Here is a 21367-nt window from a genome sequence, read left to right as displayed (position 1 = left end):
ATTTCTTGATGTCTTTAGATCAAGATGGGATGCTTTTCTGGAAGATATGCTTTAATCAAAGACAAGTTATTGGGTTGGTAATGGGTGAAATTATATAAGCACCCTAGCGGGCCGGGCCACTTTGTTTACCTGCCGCGTCTGCAGGTTCGGCCAATCGCAGCTCCCACTGGCCGTGGTTCACCGCTCCAGGCCAATGGGGGCTGCGGGAATCGGCACGGGCTGAGGGATGTGCTGGCCACCGCTTTCCGCAGCCCCCATGGCCAGGAACGGCGAACTGCGGCCAGTGGGAGCTGCGATCGGCCAAACCTGTGGCCGCAGCAGGTAAACAAACTGGCCCGGCCCGCCAGGGTGCTTACCTTGGTGGGCTGCATGCCAAAGGTTGCTGATCCCTGGACTAGATGATCTAACGGTCTCCTCTGTCCTAAGAATCTATTAATTTACTAGATTCCTTTGTAAAAGGTTGTGAAAATAGCACACTAGTAGGAATGGGAGATGTCAATTCCCTGGTTATAGTCTAATGTAAGACAGAAAGAAAGCCATCTTTGATTTCATTTTATGTGATCCGGAATATGGCTGGAGGAGCATGTAGCAGTGATTTGTTAAAGGTGGGGGAGGTTATAATTTGACACACAAAGTTTATAGGAACAACCAACAAAAAGTCATCTTACTATTATCTTTGACCTTATTGCAATGCCAGTCAGTTATTTCTGCATCAGCCAAAGCACTAATATCATTGCTTTCATCAAACATAATATCATCCTTCACCATTAATGTCACCCCACCTTCCACTTTATCTCGTCTATCTTTTCTGTAAACTCGGCACCTTGGTATTTTTAATCCACCATCGTTTCCTTGGTTTAGTCATGCCTCAGTAATGTCAATGATACAGTACCTCTCCCTCAGTAGATATGCCTTGAATTCATCAGTCTTGTTATGTATGCTTCTAGCAATGTACCCTGTAAGAGATATTTCATATTTCAGTTTCCTTTCTCTCAGCTATCTTTCTCCTTTCCTTATCATTATCCCTTACAATATTTGTGTGTAGGTACAATCCTTTGGCATTTAGGTCCTATGGGCCTGATTCTGATATCACTTTACACTGGAATAACTCTATTGATTCCTGACTTATACTAGAGTAAGTGGGATAAGAAGCAGGCCCTGTGTCTCTATATTTCTATCCTTTTCATTATTAATGTTTTAAAACAGTAACAAATTACTTCAACTGATGTGTTTGGTTCAGATGCAGCCCATACCCCCATAAGAATATAATGTAAAAAATGATGCATTACATGTCTCTCTCAATGACAATATCAAAAACAGACTCAGGGAGGGGAAGAAACCCACAGAGCATAGAAAGAATGTGTACGTTATCTACAAAGTGACAAAAAGGACTTATCCGTGATAAAACCTACAAAACTTAAACTGTGCAAACTTCACCTTCATTTTGCTTTATTAGTATTGTCAAATATTTATATAGCACCTTACGTTTACATAACAGTTTTCCCAACACAGATAAAGCACATTCCTTTCTCCAAAGAGTTTGCAATCTAAATAATACAAGACAAGACAGAGGATGACAGTTCAGGAAAGGAGGGTGGGGAGATTGTTGATGAGGGAAAGAAGGGAAGGGGAAATGATGGAAGATTCCTTTTTTTTTTTTTTTTTTAAGAGTTCATACAACTAAGGAACTCGGCATACTGCAGGAGCGAGGGCAATAGACATGTTACTGATAAGGCCATGTTTGCATTTAAATGTGCCTTTGAAATTTTGTGGTTTACACAAAAGCAGCTCGGCTTTCTCAACATAAAACAAACGTTACCCCTCCATGGGCTCTATCTATGTACGAAATTATACATAAAAGTTACTAGTGATTTGGGTGTATCGGTTTTTGGGTGCCCAACATGAAATATCTTAAAAGGACCTTTTTTCAGAGGGTATGTACTTAACACTTTCTGGAAATCAGGCCCGTTCAAGGTGTCTCAAGTTAGTTTCACCAAAATTGAGGCATCTAAAATCATTAGTCACTTTTGAAAATGTAGGCCATAGATCCTGGGGTAATAGGCCCCAAATGACAGCAGATGCTAATTGCACATGGGGATAGTAAATTCAGGAGAGACGCTGGCCCACTACTTATGGATAAAACTGCTTAAAGAGCTGGCGCAGAGTTAATCAGGAGTTTGGATCTCATATTAATAAGCTGTCTATCCTCCATACATGGCTACTCACAGTTCTGGTTCCTCCTGCCCTTTCCCCCAGCTCAAACCTGCTGGGACCATACAGCGCACAGGAGTTACTACATCCCTGGCAATGACATTGCCTTAGGTTATACGGGGATGGGTTGATCATGGGCATTTGGGTGGAGTGGGATCTTAGGGTATGTCTACACTACGAAATTAGGTTGAATGTATAGAAGTCGGTTTTTTAGAAATCGTTTTTATACAGTCGATTGTGTGTGTCCCCACACAAAATGCTCTAAGTGCGTTAACTCGGCGGACTGCATCCACACTACCGAGGCTAGCGTCGACTTCCGGAGCGTTGCGCTGTGGGTCTCTGCCGCCCATTGGAATTCTGGGTTGAGATCCCAATGCCTGATGGGGCAAAAACAGTGTCGCGGGTGGTTCTGGGTACATGTTGTCAGGCCCACCTCTCCCTCCCTCTCTCCCTCCGTGAAAACAACAGCAGAGAATCGTTTCGCGCCTTTTTTCCTGGGTTACCTGTGCAGACGCCATACCACGGCAAGCATGGAGCCCACTCAGCTCACCATCACCGTACATTTCCTGGGTGCTGGCAGATATGGGACTGCATTGCTACACAGCAGCAGCTCATTGCCTTTTGGCAGCAGACGGTGCATTACGACTGGTAGCCGTTGTCGTCATACTCCTGGGTGCTCTTTTAGCCGACCTCAGTGAGGTCGGTCAGGGGCACCTGGGCAGACATGGGAGTGACTCAGCCAGGTCATTCCCATCTTCTGCCAAGCACCCAGGAGATGACAATGGCTAGCAGTCGTACTGCACCGTCTTCTGGCGAGCAGCCAGGAGATGACGATGGCTAGCAATCGTAATGCGGCATCTTCTGCCGAGCACCCAGGAGATGACGATGCAGTCGTACTGCACCGTCTGCTGCCAGCCTAAGATGTAAAAGATAGATGGAGTGGATCAAACAAGGAATAGACCCGATTTGTGGCTAACAGTGGGGAACATTTCTGTTCAGCCACAGGCAAACAGCCCAGCAGGAACGGGCACCTCTGAATGTCCGCTTAATAAAACCACCCTATTTCAACCAGGTGACCATGAATGATATCACTCTCCTGAGGATAACACAGAGAGATAAAGAATGGATGTTGTTTGAATGCCAACAAACACCGGGACTATACGCTGCAATACCTTGTTCTGTAATGATTCCCGACTACGTGCTACTGGCCTGGCATGGTACAGTGTCCTACCATGGAGGACGGAATAAGGCTGCCCTCCCCAGAAACCTTTTGCAAAGGCTTTGGGAGTACATCCAAGAGAGCTTTATGGAGATGTCCCTGGAGGATTTCCGCTCCATCCCCAGACACGTTAACAGACTTTTCCAATAGCTGTACTGGCCGCGAATGCCAGGGCAAATTAATCATTAAACATGCTTGCTTTTAAACCATGTCTAATATTTACAAAGGTACACTCACCAGAGGTCCCTTCTCCGCCTTCAGGGTCAGGGAGCCCGCCTTGGGTGGGTTCGGGGGTTACTGGCTCCAGGTCCAGGGTGAGAAACAGATCCTGGCTGTTGGGGAAACCGGTTTCTCCGCTTCCTTGCTGTGAGCTAACTTCAACCTCCTCCTCCTCATCTTCCTCGTCCCCAAAACTCGCTTCCGTGTTGCGTCCTACTCCATCGACGGAGTCAAAGCACAGGGTTGGGGTACTGGTGGCTGCACCCCCTAGAATGGCATGCAGCTCATCATAGAAGCGGCATGTTTGGGGCTGTGACCCGGAGCGGCCATTTGCCTCTCTGGTTTTTTGGTAGGCTTGCCTGAGCTCCTTAATTTTCACACGGCACTGCTGCGAGTCCCTGTTATAGCCTCTGTCCTTCATGCCCTTGGAGATTTTTTTCAAATGTTTTGGTATTTCGTTTACTGGAACGGAGTTCAGCTAGCACTGATTCGTCTCCCCATAGGGCGAGCAGATCCCGTACCTCCTGTTCGGTCCATGCTGAAGCTCTTTTGCAATTCTGGGACTCCATGGTCACCTCTACTGATGAGCTCTGCATGGTCACCTGTGCTGATCAGCTCGCAATGCTGGCCAAACAGGAAATGAAATTCAAAAGTTCGTGGGCCTTTTCCTGTCTACCTGGCCAGTGCATCTGAATTGAGAGCGCTGTCCAGAGCGGTCACAATGGAGCACTCTGGGATAGCTCCCAGAGGCCAATACAGTCGAATTGCGTCCACACTACCCCAAATTCCACCCGGCAAGGCCGATTTCAGCGCTAATCCCCTCATCGGAGGTGGAGTAAAGAAATCAATTTTAAGAGCCCTTTAAGTCGAAAAAAGGGCTTCGTTGTGTGGACGGGTGCAGGGTTAAATCGAGGTAACGCTGCTAAATTCGACCTAAAATCGTAGTGTAGACCAGGCCTTAGCCACCGTTGCAGGGTGGACCCTACACTGAATTTGGCACTGGCATGCTCAGTCAGGATACAGCTTGTTTACACGGTGAAGTTTTTGCAGATTAGGTTTGTGCACGCTAACTACTACAGAATAAATATTCCAAACTAATTGCGTCCACCTGGCCACTTTACCTACTTGCTTCTGAATCAGTGCGTAAACACAGCATGGACTTTTTTTAAAATAAATACTCAGCATTCTGGCTGGGTATCCTGTTGTGCTCTGTCCCACTCCTGGGCTCTCTTCATGCTGGGGTTTTTTCTTGTAGCTCATTGTGGGACACATACTAGAAGCCACTGTAATTCTGGGACTTGGGGGCCACAGCAGCAAATTCCCATGATCCCTCGCCTTGGATCCCTGACTCATCTGTCTTTTGTAAGTCTGCACCATTTTCAAACTGCTCTCAGCCAGCATGGAGGGAATACAGCTGTGCATCACAATCCAGGCACTCATTAATACATACAGGCTGCTGGAATAACACATGGGTAGCTTTGGCTTTCGCTGCTGAGCTGGTTTTGGTAGAGAGAAAGGATGAAAATGGAGCAGCTCGTGGATAACCCTGGGGCTTAGGCAAGAGATAGGCATCTGGACACCTAGAAAGAAGCAGCAGCGTGCATGCCCAAAGGCAGGGCCGGCTCTAACTTTTTTGCCGCCACAAGCAGCAAAAAAAAGCGCCGCCCCGCCATAACACCCACCCCCCCACCGAGCGCCGTGCCACCAAACCCCCCCCCACCGAGCGCCGCGCCACCGAACAACCGCCGCCCCCCGGCCGAACACCCCCCGCCTCCCACCGCGCTGCTGAACCCCCCCACGCGGAGCGCTGTCGAACATCCCCCGCCGAGCAAAGCGCCGCCGAACAGCCCCCGCCCCCCGCCGTGCTGCCGAACACCCCCACCCCCCGCGGAGCGCCGCCAAACACCCCCCGCCGCACTGCCAAACACCCCCCGCCCCCCGTGGAGCGCCACGCCGACGAAACCCCCGCCGAGCGCCGACGAACACCTCCGCCCCCCGCAGAGCGCTGCACTGCTGAAGCCCCCCCGCACGAGCACCGCCAAACACCCCCCGCTGAGCGCCGCGCCACCGAACACCCTCCACCGAGCGCTGCACCGCCGGAAACCCCCCCGCCGAGCGCCGCGCCGCGCTGCCCCCCACCACCCCAAGATTGGCTGCCCCTTACCAGGCGCCGCCCCAAGCACTTGCTTGGTTGCCTGGTGCCTGGAGCCGGCCCTGCCCAAAGGCAGAAACTTAGGTGCCTAGAGAGCTTTTACAGTGAAAATGTAGAAACTTGGTTTAGTTGCCCACAGGGTTAGGCAGGAGTTTTGTGGATCACAATGGAGCCTACAGTGGGATTTAGGTGCCTAAACCCTAGATTGAGGCATCTAAATTTGGGACTTAGGTGCCTGTGAACGGATTGATTCACCATTGGAGCCTCCTTGTGGCCATACATGGTGTAGCAGCTTTCTCCCTACTGAGTATCTCCTGCCAGCAGCTGCTGTGCTGCTTGGTGACCTGCCTCTTCCTGTGACTTGGTCCTTCAGCCAGGTGACTTTAAAGTCTCTTCCCTTCCGGAGTGGTCCATGAACAAAAAGCAAGAGGAATTAATGCAAATAAATGGAGTTAATAAGAAATAGAGGGGAATGTTTCCCTCTCAGGGTGCATCAGAATTTGGCCCTCCCATCCCTCAGGGAGTGGGGGAAGGCCTTGAGGCAGTGGTTGTCTGGGAAGCTCCTGCCTTCAGTCAGCCCTTTCCTCGGGAGCTGAGGGCTGAAGGTGTGTTTTCTTCCCTGGTCTGCCAACAAGTGAGCTGCTCTGCTCTCGTTTTAAGCTCCTCTTCCAGCCTGTGCATGTCTTGCAGATGTGGTGGGGCTGAGCTACCTGAGCCCAGAGCATCTCTTTAACTCCCTGTTGTCCAGTGTGGGGTTTATATATCCTATCACACACCCTTCCCATCAAGGTGGCACTCAAGGATCTAGGGCCAGCAAATTATTCCCTCATGCACCCCGCTGGAAAAAAAACGAGCATGTTGGTGAGTGCTTTTCCTGCTCCATGATGAATTTGGAAGGCGTAAGGCTGGATAGACAGGTTCCAGCGCATAAGCCCAGTGGGTTCTGTCTTTCATGACATTTAACCACCTTAAGGGGGCATAATCAGTGACAAGCTTGAACGGATTTCTGAGGAGGCAATATTGCAGCGAGTCCACAGCACATTTAATGGACAGTCTTTCCTTTTCTATCATGGAATATGCCTGCTCCCAAGGGAACAGTTTGAAGTTCAGATAGAATACAGGGTGTTCCTCTCCATTTGCTCCCTGGGACAACACTGTGCCTAGTCTCACTTCTGAGGCATCAGTTTGCAAAACTAACTCTTTTGAGAAGTCAGAACTGAACAGGACAGGCTCATTGTACAGGTAGCCTTTCAACTTTGGAAAGGCCTTTTCGTTGGCCTTGTACCAGTGAATCTTCTTGGGGCTACTGTCCTTAATTAGATCTGTGAACATGGCTGCTATCATCAGAAACCCCAGCACAAAAATCCTGGTAGTAATTTGCGAGCCCCAAAAATCTTTGGATTATTTCTTCATGGTTGGGGTAGGGCATGCTCAGAGGGCCTGGACTTCGTCCATGAGGGACTGGACTTGGCCTTCCCCAAAGTATAAACCAACTAGGTGGTCTCTTCTTTCCCAATCTCACATTTTGCTGGTTTTGCAGTAAGCCGAGCCTCCCATAGGGAATGAAATACAGAGGCAATTTGTGCTAGATGTTCCTCCCAGTCTCAGCTGTAGATGGCCACATCATCTAAATAGGTTGCTGCATATGAGCCATGTGATTGAAGAACTTGATCCATGAGCCACTGGAACATTGCTGGGGCACTGTGGAGGCCAAAGGGCATAGTCCTAAAATGATAGAAATAGTGTGGCAAAGATGGTTTTCTCCCATGAGTCCAGTCTGAGTGGGATCTGCCAGCATCCCTTGGTTAGGTCTAATGTGGTGATATATCAGGCCTCATCCAGTCAGTCTAGTAGTTTGTCCACTTGGGGCATGTGATAAGCATCAAATTTGGAGCTAGTATTGACCTTTCTAAAGTCTATGCAAAACTGGATAGTGCCATCCTGCTTTAGGACAAATAGAACTGACTTCACTAGTCACTGCAGATTCTTCAACGACCCCTTGTTCCAACATTGCATGTACCTCTTGCTTCATAGTCTCCTGCATTTGGGGCGGGGGAGTGGCCAGGGATTCTCGCAGATGAGTTTCCCAGGATCTGTCTGGATATGGTGTTGTATGAGATGAGTCTGCCCCAGCTGGGAGACAAACTCCATCAAGAAAGCTTTTACTAGGCTTCTCCAATCTGTAAAAGGTCTGGGTTTGGTGAGATATGCACTTTTGCCCCAGCTCTGGCTTAAGGGAATGAGAAGCAATAAATAAGCTCTCCCGCTCCTTCCATGGCTTCAGAAGTTTAATATGGTATACCTGGGTTGGCTTCCTCTTGTCAGGCTGCCTGATTTCATAATTAACTGGCAGACTTGGCAGACTATTTTATATGCCCCACGCCATTTAGCAAGTAACTCGGCTTCTGCACTAAGGAATAGAAGAAGTACCTGATCACCTGGCTTAAATATGTGCATACGTATCACTTTGTGATAGACTCTCTGCTAAACCTGTTGACACTGAGAAGATTTTCTTTGGCCAAGGTCCTAGGGTTTCAAGCCTCTCCAAGAGTTTCAGTAGGTCTTGGTAGTCCATCGAATCTGATGATGACAAATCTGTGCAGATCATCAGTTGTTGGTCTTATGGTGTGCCCTCTGGTGACTGTACAAGCCAATTCTAGAGGTGCACATTTTGCTGCAGATGGTGCATGGGAAGTTCGCGGTCAGTGGATTGTGCGCTGCTGATGCTCTGTGACGTCGTTCGCGTGCCTCTTGTAGACGCTGGCAGCGGTCTTCCTCAAAGGCGATGCAGGTATTTCTGACTGTTGCACGCCACTGTGTTCTGTCGCTGGCGGCGTCCTCAAGGTCCCTAGGTTTGATACTGCTGTACTGCAGATTGGCTTTGATGGTGTCCTTGTAACGTTTCCATGGATGACCTATATGCCGGATGCCCTGGGAGAGCTCACCATACAGAAGCTGGTGGGGGATTCTGTTGGCATCCATGCGGCTGACATGACCGGTCCAACATAGCTGTGACTTCATGATCATTATTTCGATGCTTGTCATCTGGGCTCTCTCAAGGACCTCGAGATTGGGCACTTTGTCTTGCCAGCGGATCTTCATTATGTTGCGGAGGCAGCGCATGTGAAATGCTTCAAGCTGCTTGATGTGATGCCTATATAGTGTCCATGTTTCGCACCCGTACAAAAGAGATGAAAGAACAATAGCTCTGTACACAAGCAGTTTTGTTGACATCCGGATGTTGTGGTGATTTAAAACTTTGACACGCAGACAGCCAAGTGCCTGGCTTGCTTTGGATATTCGTGCATTGATCTCATTATCCAGTGATCCATCACTGGATATGACACTACCCAGATATTTAAAGTTCTCCACTACTTTCAGCTGAGTGCCGTCGATGGAGATATTCGGGACAGAAGCATTTGATCCAGGTGCAGGTTGATGGAGAACTTCTGTCTTTCCGAGGCTGATAGTTAGTCCAAAAAGTTGCGAGGTCTCAGCAAACTTGTTGACAATGTGCTAAAGATCATTTTCAGTGTGAGCCATGAGGGCACAGTCGTCAGCAAAGAGTGCCTCAAGAAGGAGTTTCTGCACTGTCTTAGTCTTTGCATTCAGGCGACGGAGGTCAAAAAGTGAACCATCGTGCCGGTATTTCAAGTATATACCTCGGTCCAGATCTTTCAGTGCATGGTTAAGGACACATGCAAAGAACAGGTTAAATAGGACAGGAGTGAGAACACATCCTGGTTTCACGCCGTTGGTGATGTTAAAGGGGGCTGATGTGGTTCCATCAGACAATACTTCACCTGTCATGCTGTCATGAAAAAGGCGTATAATCTGGACAAATTTTCTTGGGCAGCCAAGTCGTGTTAGAATGGTCCAAAGGGCTTCCCTGTTGACGGTATCAAACGCCTTTGTCAGATCTATGAAGACAGCATACAGGTGCATGTTCTGTTCAATGCACTTCTCTTGTATTTGTCTGACAGCAAACACCATGTCGACTGTGCTCCGGCCAGGTCAAAAACCACATTGACTTTCAGGTAGATTTGCCTCGGAAATACTGACTATTAGGCGGTTCAAGATGATGCGGGCGATGATCTTCCCTCCAACAGAGAGGAGGGATATGCCTCTATAGTTTCCACATTCTGCTTTGCTGCCTTTGTTCTTGAAAAGAGAGACAATAGTAGCATCGCGAAGGTCCTGTGGTATGTTTTCATCCTCCCAGATGTTGATGATCACTCTGTGGAACGCTGCTAGTGCTGCTGGACCTGCTGCTTTATATATCTCTGCTGGTATCCCACCTTTTCCAGGAGCTTTCCCTGAACTCATCTGGCTAACAGCTTTCTTAATCCCATCTATAGTGGGCGGAAAGTCAAGATCTGTCAGAGCAGGTTGTTGTGGAATTTCATTAAGGACATTATTATTCACGGTTGATGGTCTATTGAGAAGGTTGCTAAAGTGTTCTCGCCATCTTTCGTTGATGCCTTCTTTATCTTTAATTAGCATTGTGTTGTCTAATGAGAGCAATGGGGTGGTCCTTGGTTTAAAGGGTCCATAGACAGTCTTAATAGCACTAAAGAACATCTTTAAGTTGTGGATCTCAGCATAGTGCTCAATTTCTTTGGCTTTGCTCTCCCACCAGTTGTCTTGTATCTGACGGAGGTCTTTCTGTGTTTTGCTCTGAAGGTACTTGAAATGGTCCCATTTAGAGACTGAGGAGGGGTCATTCTGCCATTCGATTTTCTCTTTACTTCCAATGCTGAGCATATTTCTTCTTGGTTCTCATCAAACCAATCCTGATGTGTTCTTTTCTTTGGTCCAAGAGATGTTATTGCTGTGTCAGTCACTATCTGCTTGAACTGGTCCCACTTTTCGGTTACAGTACCGATCAGTTGTCTGTGGGATGTCAGTTTGTCATCAAGACTCTTCTGGAATTTGTTGAAACATTGAGCATCCTTCAGTTTGGCTATATTGAAAGCAGGTCGCACATGCTTAGGGCGTTTGTGCCGAGAAGGAACGATGTAGAGTTGAAGAGACGTCCTGACTAATCTGTGATCTGTCCAGCACTCTGCGCCTCGCATTACTCTGGTAATCAGTACGTCTCAGATGTCTCGCCTTCTAACAATGGCATAATCTATCAGATGCCACTGTTTGGACCTAGGGTGCATCCACATCGTTTCGTATTTGTCCACTTGTCGGAACAGAGTGTTGGTAATGGTCAGGTCATTTTCAGAACAAAGACTCAAAAGAAGTAGTCCATTACTGTTCATTTTGCCTACACCATGTGGCCCGATTACTCCTTTCCAGTTCTCGCTGTCAGCCCCGACTCGGGCATTGAAATCTCCAAGTAGGAGTAGTTTATCTGTTACAGGTGTGGCCTTGATCAGTCTGTCGAGATCTTCATAGAATTGTTCCTTTGAGTTGTCAGAGCATGTTAAAGTGGGTGCATATGCACTGATGATGGTGACATGACGTTTGGCATTTAGTGGGAAGCGTAGCTTCAGCAATCTTTCATTGATACCCACTGGAAGGTCTGGGAGTTGATGCATCAATAAGGTTTTTATTGCCAGACCAACTCCGTGTATTCTGTCCTCTGTCTCAGTCTTACCCTTACAGAAGAAGGTGTAACCACCTCCTGGTTCACTCAAGAAACCTTCCCCAGGCAATCTTGTTTCACTTAATGCCGCTATATCGATGTTATAACGGACTAGTTCTCGAGCAATGAGGGCTGTCCTTCTCTCAGGTCTTGCAACAGCTTCTTGATCCATGAGGGTACAAACATTCCATACACCAATGGTAAGTTTTCTCAAATATTTCTTTTGGTTTCGGCCGCAGATTGGGTTGAACTGCCAGCCGCGGCTTGCTGGCCAGTTGTTGTAGGGCAGGCAACGCTTTGTTTCAGTAGGTACTGTATAACATTCTCCATCCTAGGAACCTGTTCTTCCCAGATCTCATGGATCAAGTCCAAACATTCCCCGGGGTTGTCTCCCATATAAGAGTTCAAATGGAGAGAATCCAGTAGCTGGTTGGGAAACTTCTCAAATTGCAAATAACAGGGGAGGGATCAGCTGATCCCAGTGACAGGGGTCCTCAGCAGTAAACTTTTTTAACATCCTTTTCAGGGTCTGGTTAAATCGTTCAAGCAGACCATCTGTTTGCAGATGACAGACAGACGTATGTAAAGTCTTTATTTTTAGTAGATTACACACCTCCTTCAGTAGCCAAGACATAAAGTTGGTGCCTTAGGTACCTATTCTCTAGCAAAGACTTTTAGCAGTTCCGTTGCAATAGTGGGGCACATAGTGGGATTGACTTGGGATAGCAGGTAGTGTAATCAACTATAACTAATACGTGTTTGTTCCCAGCTGCACTTTTTTCTAATGGCCCAATAAGATCCATCCTGATCTTTTCAAATGAGATGCCTATGATGGGGAGTGGGATCAGAGGGGCTTTTGTCACTCCTTTATGTCCTACGAGTTGGCATTCGGAGCAGGAACATCAGGAGTCTTTAACTTCTTGATGAATCCTTGGCCTAAAAAAGTGAGGCAGAATCCTGGCTAGGTGACCCGCAGAAGGGATAGCATGAGCCAGGTGCATGACTTCATACTTATGAGGTCATAATCACTTGTACCTAAGTTACCATTAATTTTTAATTCTGTGATCAGTTCCTCTTTATCTCTCAAGAATGGGTCTAATATAGAATTCGCCTGTATTTGTTGCAACACTTTCGGAGTTAGGAAGTTGTCCCTCTATAATATTTAGAAATCCCAAGAATGTTTTAGTACTGACAGCATGAGACCTTGAGCATGTGTCACTCAAATTGAAGTACCCCATGATAATACAACTCCTCCCCCTCCCCATTATAGGTAGGTGTATAAGGAGCAGGTCATTCTGTGGTGGTCAGTCACAGATACCCAACTAATACCCTATCATGTACTTTATCTAGTAGGATGTTGTAATATAAAACATAATACTTACTGGCAGAAGTCCCTTCCCCAGGACTATCCGGGTGGTATCTGTCTGAATTTCAGGAGCTGTCTGTTCCTCTGGGTCTGGCTCAGGCTGTTGCATAGAAAAGAGAAAGCTTGGCTTTCAGGCGACAGCTCCTCCGCTTCCTCAAAGTCCTGGAGTCTTCACATTGAAGCTTATTTTTATGTTGTGAAGTTTAGTTGTTGGTTTATTATTATTAATCTTTTAAAGGTTATATTGAAACAAGTCTTTGCAATAATCATTCAGATCACATAACCAAAACATCTACTTGATCCTTATTACTAGGGTACTTATTTAGCCAGAAAGCCCTTTGGATTGTTTAAAACATTCAAAACCACCACTTAAGTGCCTTTAAATTCAAGAGGAAGCAAATATAACAAACAGATTAAAGGTTTGTAAGCCTAGGTCCTTCGACACACCCTAAGGCCTTGGCTACACTTGCAGATGTACAGCGCTGTGAGTTAAACCTGACTTCGTATAGCTGAGTAGGGAAAGCGCTGCAGTCTGTCCATACTGACAGCTGCCCAGCGCACTGTCGTGGCCACATTTGCAGCATTTGCTGCGCCATTGGGAGCGGTGCATTATGGGCAGCTATCCCACAGAGCACCTCTTCCCATTCTGGCACCATGGGTTGTGGGAAGGGGGCGTGCGTGCATGGCATTCTGGGTCCTGTCCCAACGCCCCATGATGCATCGCTTCGCATCCCAGAAATCCCTTTGTTTCCATCCACCTTGGCGCCATATTTCAACGGTTTCTGTGCAGCGCGATCTGTCTGCGGGAAATGGAGCCCGAACTGCTGAGGTGTATGCTGACTTATCTCGCCAGCACGTCACATTTGGCTGTTGAACTATTCCTTAAGATCCAAAGTGACAGTGAGAGTGAGGAGTCCGACGATGCTATCGAGACGCATAACGCGTACGACACGAAATTGCTTGTGGCATTCACGGACATGCTCAGCACCGTGGAACGCCGCTTTTGGGCTCGGGAAACAAGCACCGAGTGGTGGGATCACATCGTCATGGAAGTCTGGGATGACGAGCAGTGGCTGCAGAACTTTCGGATGAGAAAAGCCACTTTCATGGGACTGTGTGAGGAGCTCGACCCCACCCTGCGGCGCAAGGACATGAGATTGAGAGCTGCCCTGCCAGTGGAGAAGCGGGTGGCTATTGCAATCTGGAAGCTGGCAACTCCAGACAGCTACCGGTCAGTCGCAAACCAGTTTGGAGTGGGAAAGTCGACTGTTGGAATCGTGTTGATGCAAGTTTGCAGGGCCATTAATCGCATCCTACTCAGAAGAACCGTGACTCTGGGTAACGTGCAGGACATAGTGGATGGCTTTGCACAAATGGGGTTCCCTAACTGTGGAGGGGCGATAGATGGGACGCACATTCCTATTCTGGCACCACCCCACCTAGGATCCGAGTACGTTAATCGGAAGGGGTATTTCTCTATGGTTCTCCAGGCACTTGTGGATCACCGTGGGCGTTTCATTGACATTAACACAGGCTGGCCCGGAAAGGTGCATGACGCACGCATCTTTCGGAACACTTGGCTGTTCAGGAAGATGCAGGCCGGGACTTTTTTCCCAGAGCGGAAGATCACGGTAGGGGAAGTTGAAATGCCCATTGTGATCCTTGGAGATCCCGCTTACCCGTTAATGCCGTGGCTCATGAAACCCTACACAGGGAGCCTTGACAGCAGCAAGGAACAGTTCAACTACAGGCTGAGCCGGTGCCGAATGACTTTGGAGTGTGCCTTTGGCCATTTAAAGGCCCGCTGGCGATCTGTATGGGAAGCTGGACTTGGCGGAAAACAGCATCCCTGCGGTTATATCCGCGTCCTGTGCCCTCCATAATATTTGTGAAGGGAAGGGTGAAAGCTTCACTCAGGCGTGGACCTCCGAGGTTCAACACCTGGAGGCTGAATTTGCACAGCCAGAGAGCAGGGCTATTACAGGGGCCCAGCGCGGGGCTGCAAGGATTAGGGATGCCTTGAGGGAGCAATTTGAGGCTGAAAACCAGCAGTGATATCTGGTGCCCTGCACGGGAGTGAAGTGCAGTAGTTCCAATCTTTAGGAATCAGTGTTTGCTAAGCAGACAAGCAGACTTGCAGTGCCTGTTTATTTCCTGGGCTAAGGAGTCTTTTACTTTATGCAATAATAAAGAATGTTTTCAAAGCCAAAAAATCCATTTATTGAAAAGAAAAAAAAGTATTTATTGAAAAGAAACAAGGGGGTGGAGTGGGGAACGGTACAATCACAGATTCGCGTATGTCCTGTCTGGTGTGCTGTACAGTGAGTGCTGCACTTCAGGATAGCTATACTGCATGGTGATGAGGGTTGAGTGCAGAGGGTAAGGGTCGTGGTTTTCAGGGCTGGGTGTTGGAGGCAGCTGGTGGCGTGAAGAACACGGAAGTTGGGGAAAGTGGGTTGGAGGCGACAGTGGGGCACAACGGAAAGAGTTTGGGACAAGGGCTGTGGGAGGGGTAGCATTTGCGTTTGCGGTACTGCTCCTTCTGCATGGCTACAAGCTCCTGGATAGCGTCTGCTTGGCGCTCCAGGATGCTTATGAGCCGATCCGTGCTTTGCTGCCGGTGCGCTGCGTTTTCCTGGCGGATCCTGCTTTCTCTCTCCCTCCAGTTCTGTGCTTTCTCATTCTCTTTAATAGATTGCCGCATCACTTCTTGCAGCATGTCTTCTTTGCTTTTTCGCAGTCTCTTCCTGAGTCTTTGCAGTCTCTGAGCAGGCAATAAGGGGGACGGCTGAGGTCTCAAGGTTGATGCAGCTGTATAGGCAAAATGCAACATTTAACAGAGGCAGCATTGTTTATACCAGACAGAGTAATGATTTCCCCCGCACTTAAGGAGTAGAAAACACACAGGGTCTACACAATTGTGTAATTTTCCCGTCCGAAACAGAGCACACATATCCCACGGGAGCCTCAAAATGGTGAGTAAGGGGGACTGATTGTTTCAGGGCTGCACTGTCCTCTGGGTTTCTGTGCCTTGGGGAGAGCCAACAGCTTCAGGGGGCACCTACACTGAACACTGTCCCAACATTTTCCACAGGAGTTCATCCTGGATGATATCTCGCTGCTGAGGGTGACCTGGGAAGCAAAGGAGGGTCTTCTACTGCAATGCGGCTTCCGCCCTGGCCCATATGCACCTTGCCTGTGTGCAGCAATGGTCCCCCCGCCCCTCGCGGCACAGTGGCGCGGACACGTTAGCCTGGCTGGGACAAGGACCACGGTGGCTCTCCCGATAAACCTGCGCAAGCGCATTGCACACGTTCTGGATGAGACATTCGAGGAGATTACCGAGGCCGATTACCACGATGTGATAAACCACATCAATGCACTATTCCGCATTGCATGCCTAACCCTCCTCTCCCAAAGAGCCCGCACCGAAAAAATTCCTTCCCGAAAAAAAAAACGCTTACCAGGAACCTGCTCTTCTGTTTGTCCTCCACCAAGTACCAGCCGCTGCGACTGGCTACCTTCCTCCTGGCTCGAGAAGAGCTCCTGGCTGCATGCCTCCAGGGATTCTGGGGTGTCTCCATCCGGCCCACCACCCTCACTCCCGTTTTCCTCCTCCTCCTCCTCCCCCCCCCACTGGCTCTGAAGTGTCCAGGGTGGTGCTCGGAGTGGAGGTGGGGTTAACCCCAAGTATCGCATCCAGCTCTTTGTAGAATCGGCAGGTCGCGTGGGGAGCACCTGAGCGGCCGTTTGCATCGCGGGCTTTGCGGTAGGCACTCCGCAGCTCCTTCACTTTAATCCTGCACTGGAGGGCGTCCCAGTCATGGCTCCTTTCCATCATGTCCTTTGATACCTTCCCGAAGGTATCGTAATTCCTACGGCTGGAGCGCAGCTGGGACTTTACAGCTTCCTCCCCCCAAACACTGATGAGGTCCAGCAACTCGCCATTGCTCCATGCTGGGGCTCGCTTGGCGCGTGGAGACATGGTCACCTGGAAAGATTCGCTGATAGCACTCCATGCCACGCCGGGCTGAGCAAATAGGAAGGGGATTTTTAAAATTCCCGGGGAATGTAAAGAGTGGGTCACATGGTTAGTTACCTGAGGCCAGGGCAGTAGAGTTTGAACTGATGACCAGAGTGGCTAGAACAGGCATTGTGGGATACTGCCGAATACCTCTGGAGGCCAGTCACAGCACATTGGGCGGCCACACTGGCGCCGCAGCGGCAGCGCAATACTCGCTATTCCTCTCGGGGACGTGGAGTACATGCAGCGCTGCAACCACGGAGATACAGCGCTGCAAATGCCTTGCCAGTGTGGACGGGGAGTGAGTTACAGCGCTGGGGGCGGCTTTACAGCGCTGTAACTCGCAAGTGTAGCCAAGGCCTAAGATCCTGTAATTCATTCTCCATTGCATATACAAAAGAGTTCCAGGAATGTTTGATGGGCACATAATCTGTAGAATGACTTGGAAAACAAACACATCAAAAGGAACAAAGGGGAAGGAAGAAAGTGGGGACTGCTCCAGGTTCTGATGAATACTCAGTGCAGGGTGGGAATAAACAGCAATGGAGGGGGGAAAAACACAAATTCATACACAGTACAAGAAACATTGTGTAAAATGCATATTTGGCCTAGAAGAAGTCTATTTATAACCCAAGACACTCAGATACCCTGGCAATGGACACAATAGAAGGACCTGAATAGAATGTGCTTGAGAGAGACTGATCTGTGTCAATCATTAGCATTTGGTTAGGATTGTTTCAGAAAGGAAGGTGCTGTGTTTGGTATTTAGTGCCCCATCTTGACAGATGCTGAATACTTCCTGAAAAATTCTGATTGCATGTACCTGTAGATTTACTGTCTCCTTGTGTTTGCTTTGCTCCAATCCCTGCTCCTGCACTACTCCAGTCTAGACCTTGCCCTGCAGCCAGCTAACCTTGTTCCAGCCTTGCTTCTGCCTCAGAACCAGCCCTGCTCCTGCCCTCCCTGACTTCAGGTAATCTCATTATGACCCTTGGCTCTGATTCCTGGCTCTGACTTGGTCTTGACCCTTGGTTCTGGCATTCAGACTCTGATTTCGGTTCTGACCGTTGACTCTGATCTCTGGTTTTGACTTTGCTTTAACCTTGGGCTTTGGCATTTGGACTCTGACCATTAGGTCTGACTGACTGTAACCTGATCTCCTGACATACTCACTCTAAAAGAACACAATGGAACTCCAATCCCAGAACTGGGGACTTTAGGTACTACTGTAATGGAAATAAACAGTAGTAATACTTTAGCTATCAAAATTTTTGCTTTTCTCCACCAACATGTCTTCCACCAGCATGAGCCAAGCTGGGGAGGAGAAGGAGCATTCCCTGAGGCTGAGCACAGTTCTTACTTTACTGTCACACAATGCTGCAAGCATTGCCTTTTTGGGCACGGTGGGAGGCATGCTAAGTAGTGAGGATAACCTTTACAATAGATGTCACAAGCATTCTCCCTGTGCAATGCTGCCCCTGTGGAAAAGCACATGTTCACCTTCTCACCACTCATGGTGTTGGCAGCATTAGTACCCCAATGGTTCCCTGCCCAGCTGTGCAAATAATGGATGCTGTCAGTGCTTGTGTGCTAGGCTTTGTCTACACTTACCCCCCAATTCGAACTAAGGTACGCAACTTCAGCTACGTGAATAACGTAGCTGAAGTTCGAAGTACCTTAGTTCGAACTTACCTCGGTCCACACGCGGCAGGCAGGCTCCCCCGTCGACGCCGCGGTTCCCCCGTCGACGCCGCGGTACTCCTCTCGTCTAGCTGGAGTACCGCAGTCGACGGCGATCACTTCCTGGTTCGACTTATCGCGTCCAGACAAGACGCGATAAGTCGAACCCAGAACTTCGATTCCCAGCCGCCGAACTAGCGGCTGGGTGTAGACATACCCCTACAGATGTAAAGGAATCGCTGTTCCCTCTTCTTCCTTCAGTAAAGCCACGCTGGAGCAGCTATAATTAGGCTCAAAGTGTTTATCTTTAAGGCCCTAGTTCAGCAATGCATTTAAGCATGTGCCTGATTTTTTTTTTTTTCAGCACATCAGTAATCCTACTGACTTAAACCAAGGTCTAATGCTTTTTATTTATAACTCTTTTTTTTTTTGTTATTGCCTTAATAATGTTGCTTCATTGCTTTTTCAGGAATGACATAAAAACAGATAACTCCATTACAGAAAGATGAAAGTAATGAAACAATCTGATGTTCGTTTGTTTTATAACAGTGTGAGACACTGTTTGAGTAGCATACTGTGATTTCAGTTACTTCATTTCCTGTATCTCACTAATGCACTCAAGGTACATCCAATAACACACAATAAACAGACAAATGAAGAAATCAATAAAGCAAAGCAAATATTGTGGCACTGCACATACTGTGTCTCACTGCATATTCTGCCCCTTAGTTAGCATTTAAACTATTTCCTAATTGATTTTGTAATTTGCGTACAACTATTACAAATTCAAAGCAACATAACCTCACATGTTACCAAGGTCAATAAGAGAAGCAAAACAGATGCCTCACATCGTGACTGTTCTTTTTTCTAACTGAGCAGCATTCCACTTCAGCTTTCACACCATTTCAAATATTTTTCCAAATTAGCTATCTCACAGTTTCACAGTGTTGTGCAGTGCTGTGAAGTAAATCTGTAATTTTGCATGTGCAAATTGAGGTCCAGGGATGCATAAATGCATATGCTCCAGAAAGAGAATATGATTTATCTGGTGGTACTAAACAAGCATCAAACTTCCATCACTTACAAAGCTTCCTGTGAAGCCGGACACTGAATGATCCCCAAAAGAAGAGCTAACTTCCACATGAATTTTCCGTTGTAGCAACATTCACCTTTTTCCTCTTTTTGTCCCAGACAAAGGGTCAGATTTCTCATAAAGCTGGCTATGGAATTTCACCTGGTTGAGTACTGGAACTCTCCTCCAACCTGCTCTGCAAAGGATCTTTCCAATCAGGGTAGCTCCCTTCTTTTAACCCAGGGATAGGCAACCTATGGCACGAGTGCCGAAGGCGGCACGCGAGCTGATTTTCAGTGGCACTCACACTGCCCGGGTCCTGGCCACTGGTCCGGGGGACTCTGCATTTTAATTTAATTTTAAATGAAACTTCTTAAACATTTTAAAAACCTGATTTACTTTACATACAACAATAGTTTAGTTATATATTATAGACTTATGGAAAGAGACCTAAAAACGTTAAAATGTATGACTGGCACGCAAAACCTTAAATTAGAGTGAATAAATGAAGACTCGGCACACCACTTCCAAAAGGTTGCCGACCCCTGTTTTAACCTGTCACTTGTCTAAAATATTGTCATAATATCTCTTAAAGTGACATTTTTATTTCTTCATAGTGGATCAGGCAATCCAGTCTCCTCAGTGTCACAGGCCTTTAATATTATTTTTTTATTATTATTGTTTGATTGTGGTTCCCACTGTCACAGCATTTCCTCATCACAATTCCACATTTCTCAACAATTACGGGAACATTCTTCTATGTCTATTTGTATAAAGCACTGGGGACCCATCATGTCATAAATCCAAACAGGTCACTTCTCTCCTTCTCTGGGGTAGTCCAATAACCCCAATATTATGAGGTCTGACTTGGTTCTTAATTATTTCTAGACACAGATTTAATATCTTGTTTTCTTTTTGCTATTATTGCTACTTTTGTAACAGTGTTAAATGACCCATTTCGCAGTACTATTTTTCAGCATAAGCCTTGACAATAGCCTAGTTTCACAGTCCAGTGTTCAAAGAGTCAAGTCTAAAGTTGCTATATACAAGATGCCTGTCTGTTCAAATTGCATAGTATTTTCATCTCAGACTAATCTTTTCTAGCAGAGTTTCTGCAGTGGCTGAAGACCAAAAAAAAAGTTCTGAGAGGGAGATGGTGTTGAACCTTGTGTTCCTTCCTCAGACATCTATTTTTTTTTAAAAAAAAAACCATTTGCTATTTGCTCCTCCTGGTCTTGTGTTACACCCAACCCCACAAGCTAATTGGAAGCTGTAGATGTCCAGAAGGGAGAAGAATTGTTCTGAGTACAGTGGCAGCTGGTGACTTTTCTGAGAGGTGAGGCACGAATAACACAATAGTTATTTCCACCCCTGGCCCTGTCCAATGTATAATTTAATAGCTATTAAAAGCTTACCTTATTTATAGTGAAGAAGCAGCAGATGCACCTGGGAACTGGAGATGCTATCATTGGCTCCTCACACACAAGCATGGGGCTTGCCCTGTGGGGAAGAGGGCCAGGGAAGAACAGAGCATAGGCCCCATCACCTCCCCCTGCAGCTTTTAACAGCTACCATCTGTGACGTTGTGCAGTCTATATGGTTTTATAAAAATATAAGTGAGTATAATGTAACTGGGATATGCTTCATGCAAAAGGTCTCTTGTAAGGTATCATTACAAAGCTTATAATCTACTGAGTGTGATCATCCTATTTGTAGAAATGTACCACTCTTGTATCTAAAACTAGAAATATAAAATGTAACTCTGAGGGCCTATTGTAATTATGTAAAGTGTGGGCCATTAATGATGGTTTGGAATCTTGATGACTCCCAT

General features: G+C 47.4%; 1 pseudogene; it reads right to left on the bottom strand.

Moving 5' to 3' along the window:
• Nucleotides 1–10153: 10153 nt before the first annotated feature.
• The window catches only part of LOC135876195 (craniofacial development protein 2-like), a 28878-nt pseudogene continuing 17664 nt past the window's right edge, over nucleotides 10154–21367 (bottom strand).

The sequence above is a fragment of the Emys orbicularis genome, chromosome 3 (assembly GCF_028017835.1).
Source record: "Emys orbicularis isolate rEmyOrb1 chromosome 3, rEmyOrb1.hap1, whole genome shotgun sequence".
Taxonomy (NCBI): Eukaryota; Metazoa; Chordata; order Testudines; family Emydidae; genus Emys; species Emys orbicularis.
Note: the sequence above shows the minus strand (reverse complement) of the source record. Positions and strands in the feature narration are given on the sequence as shown.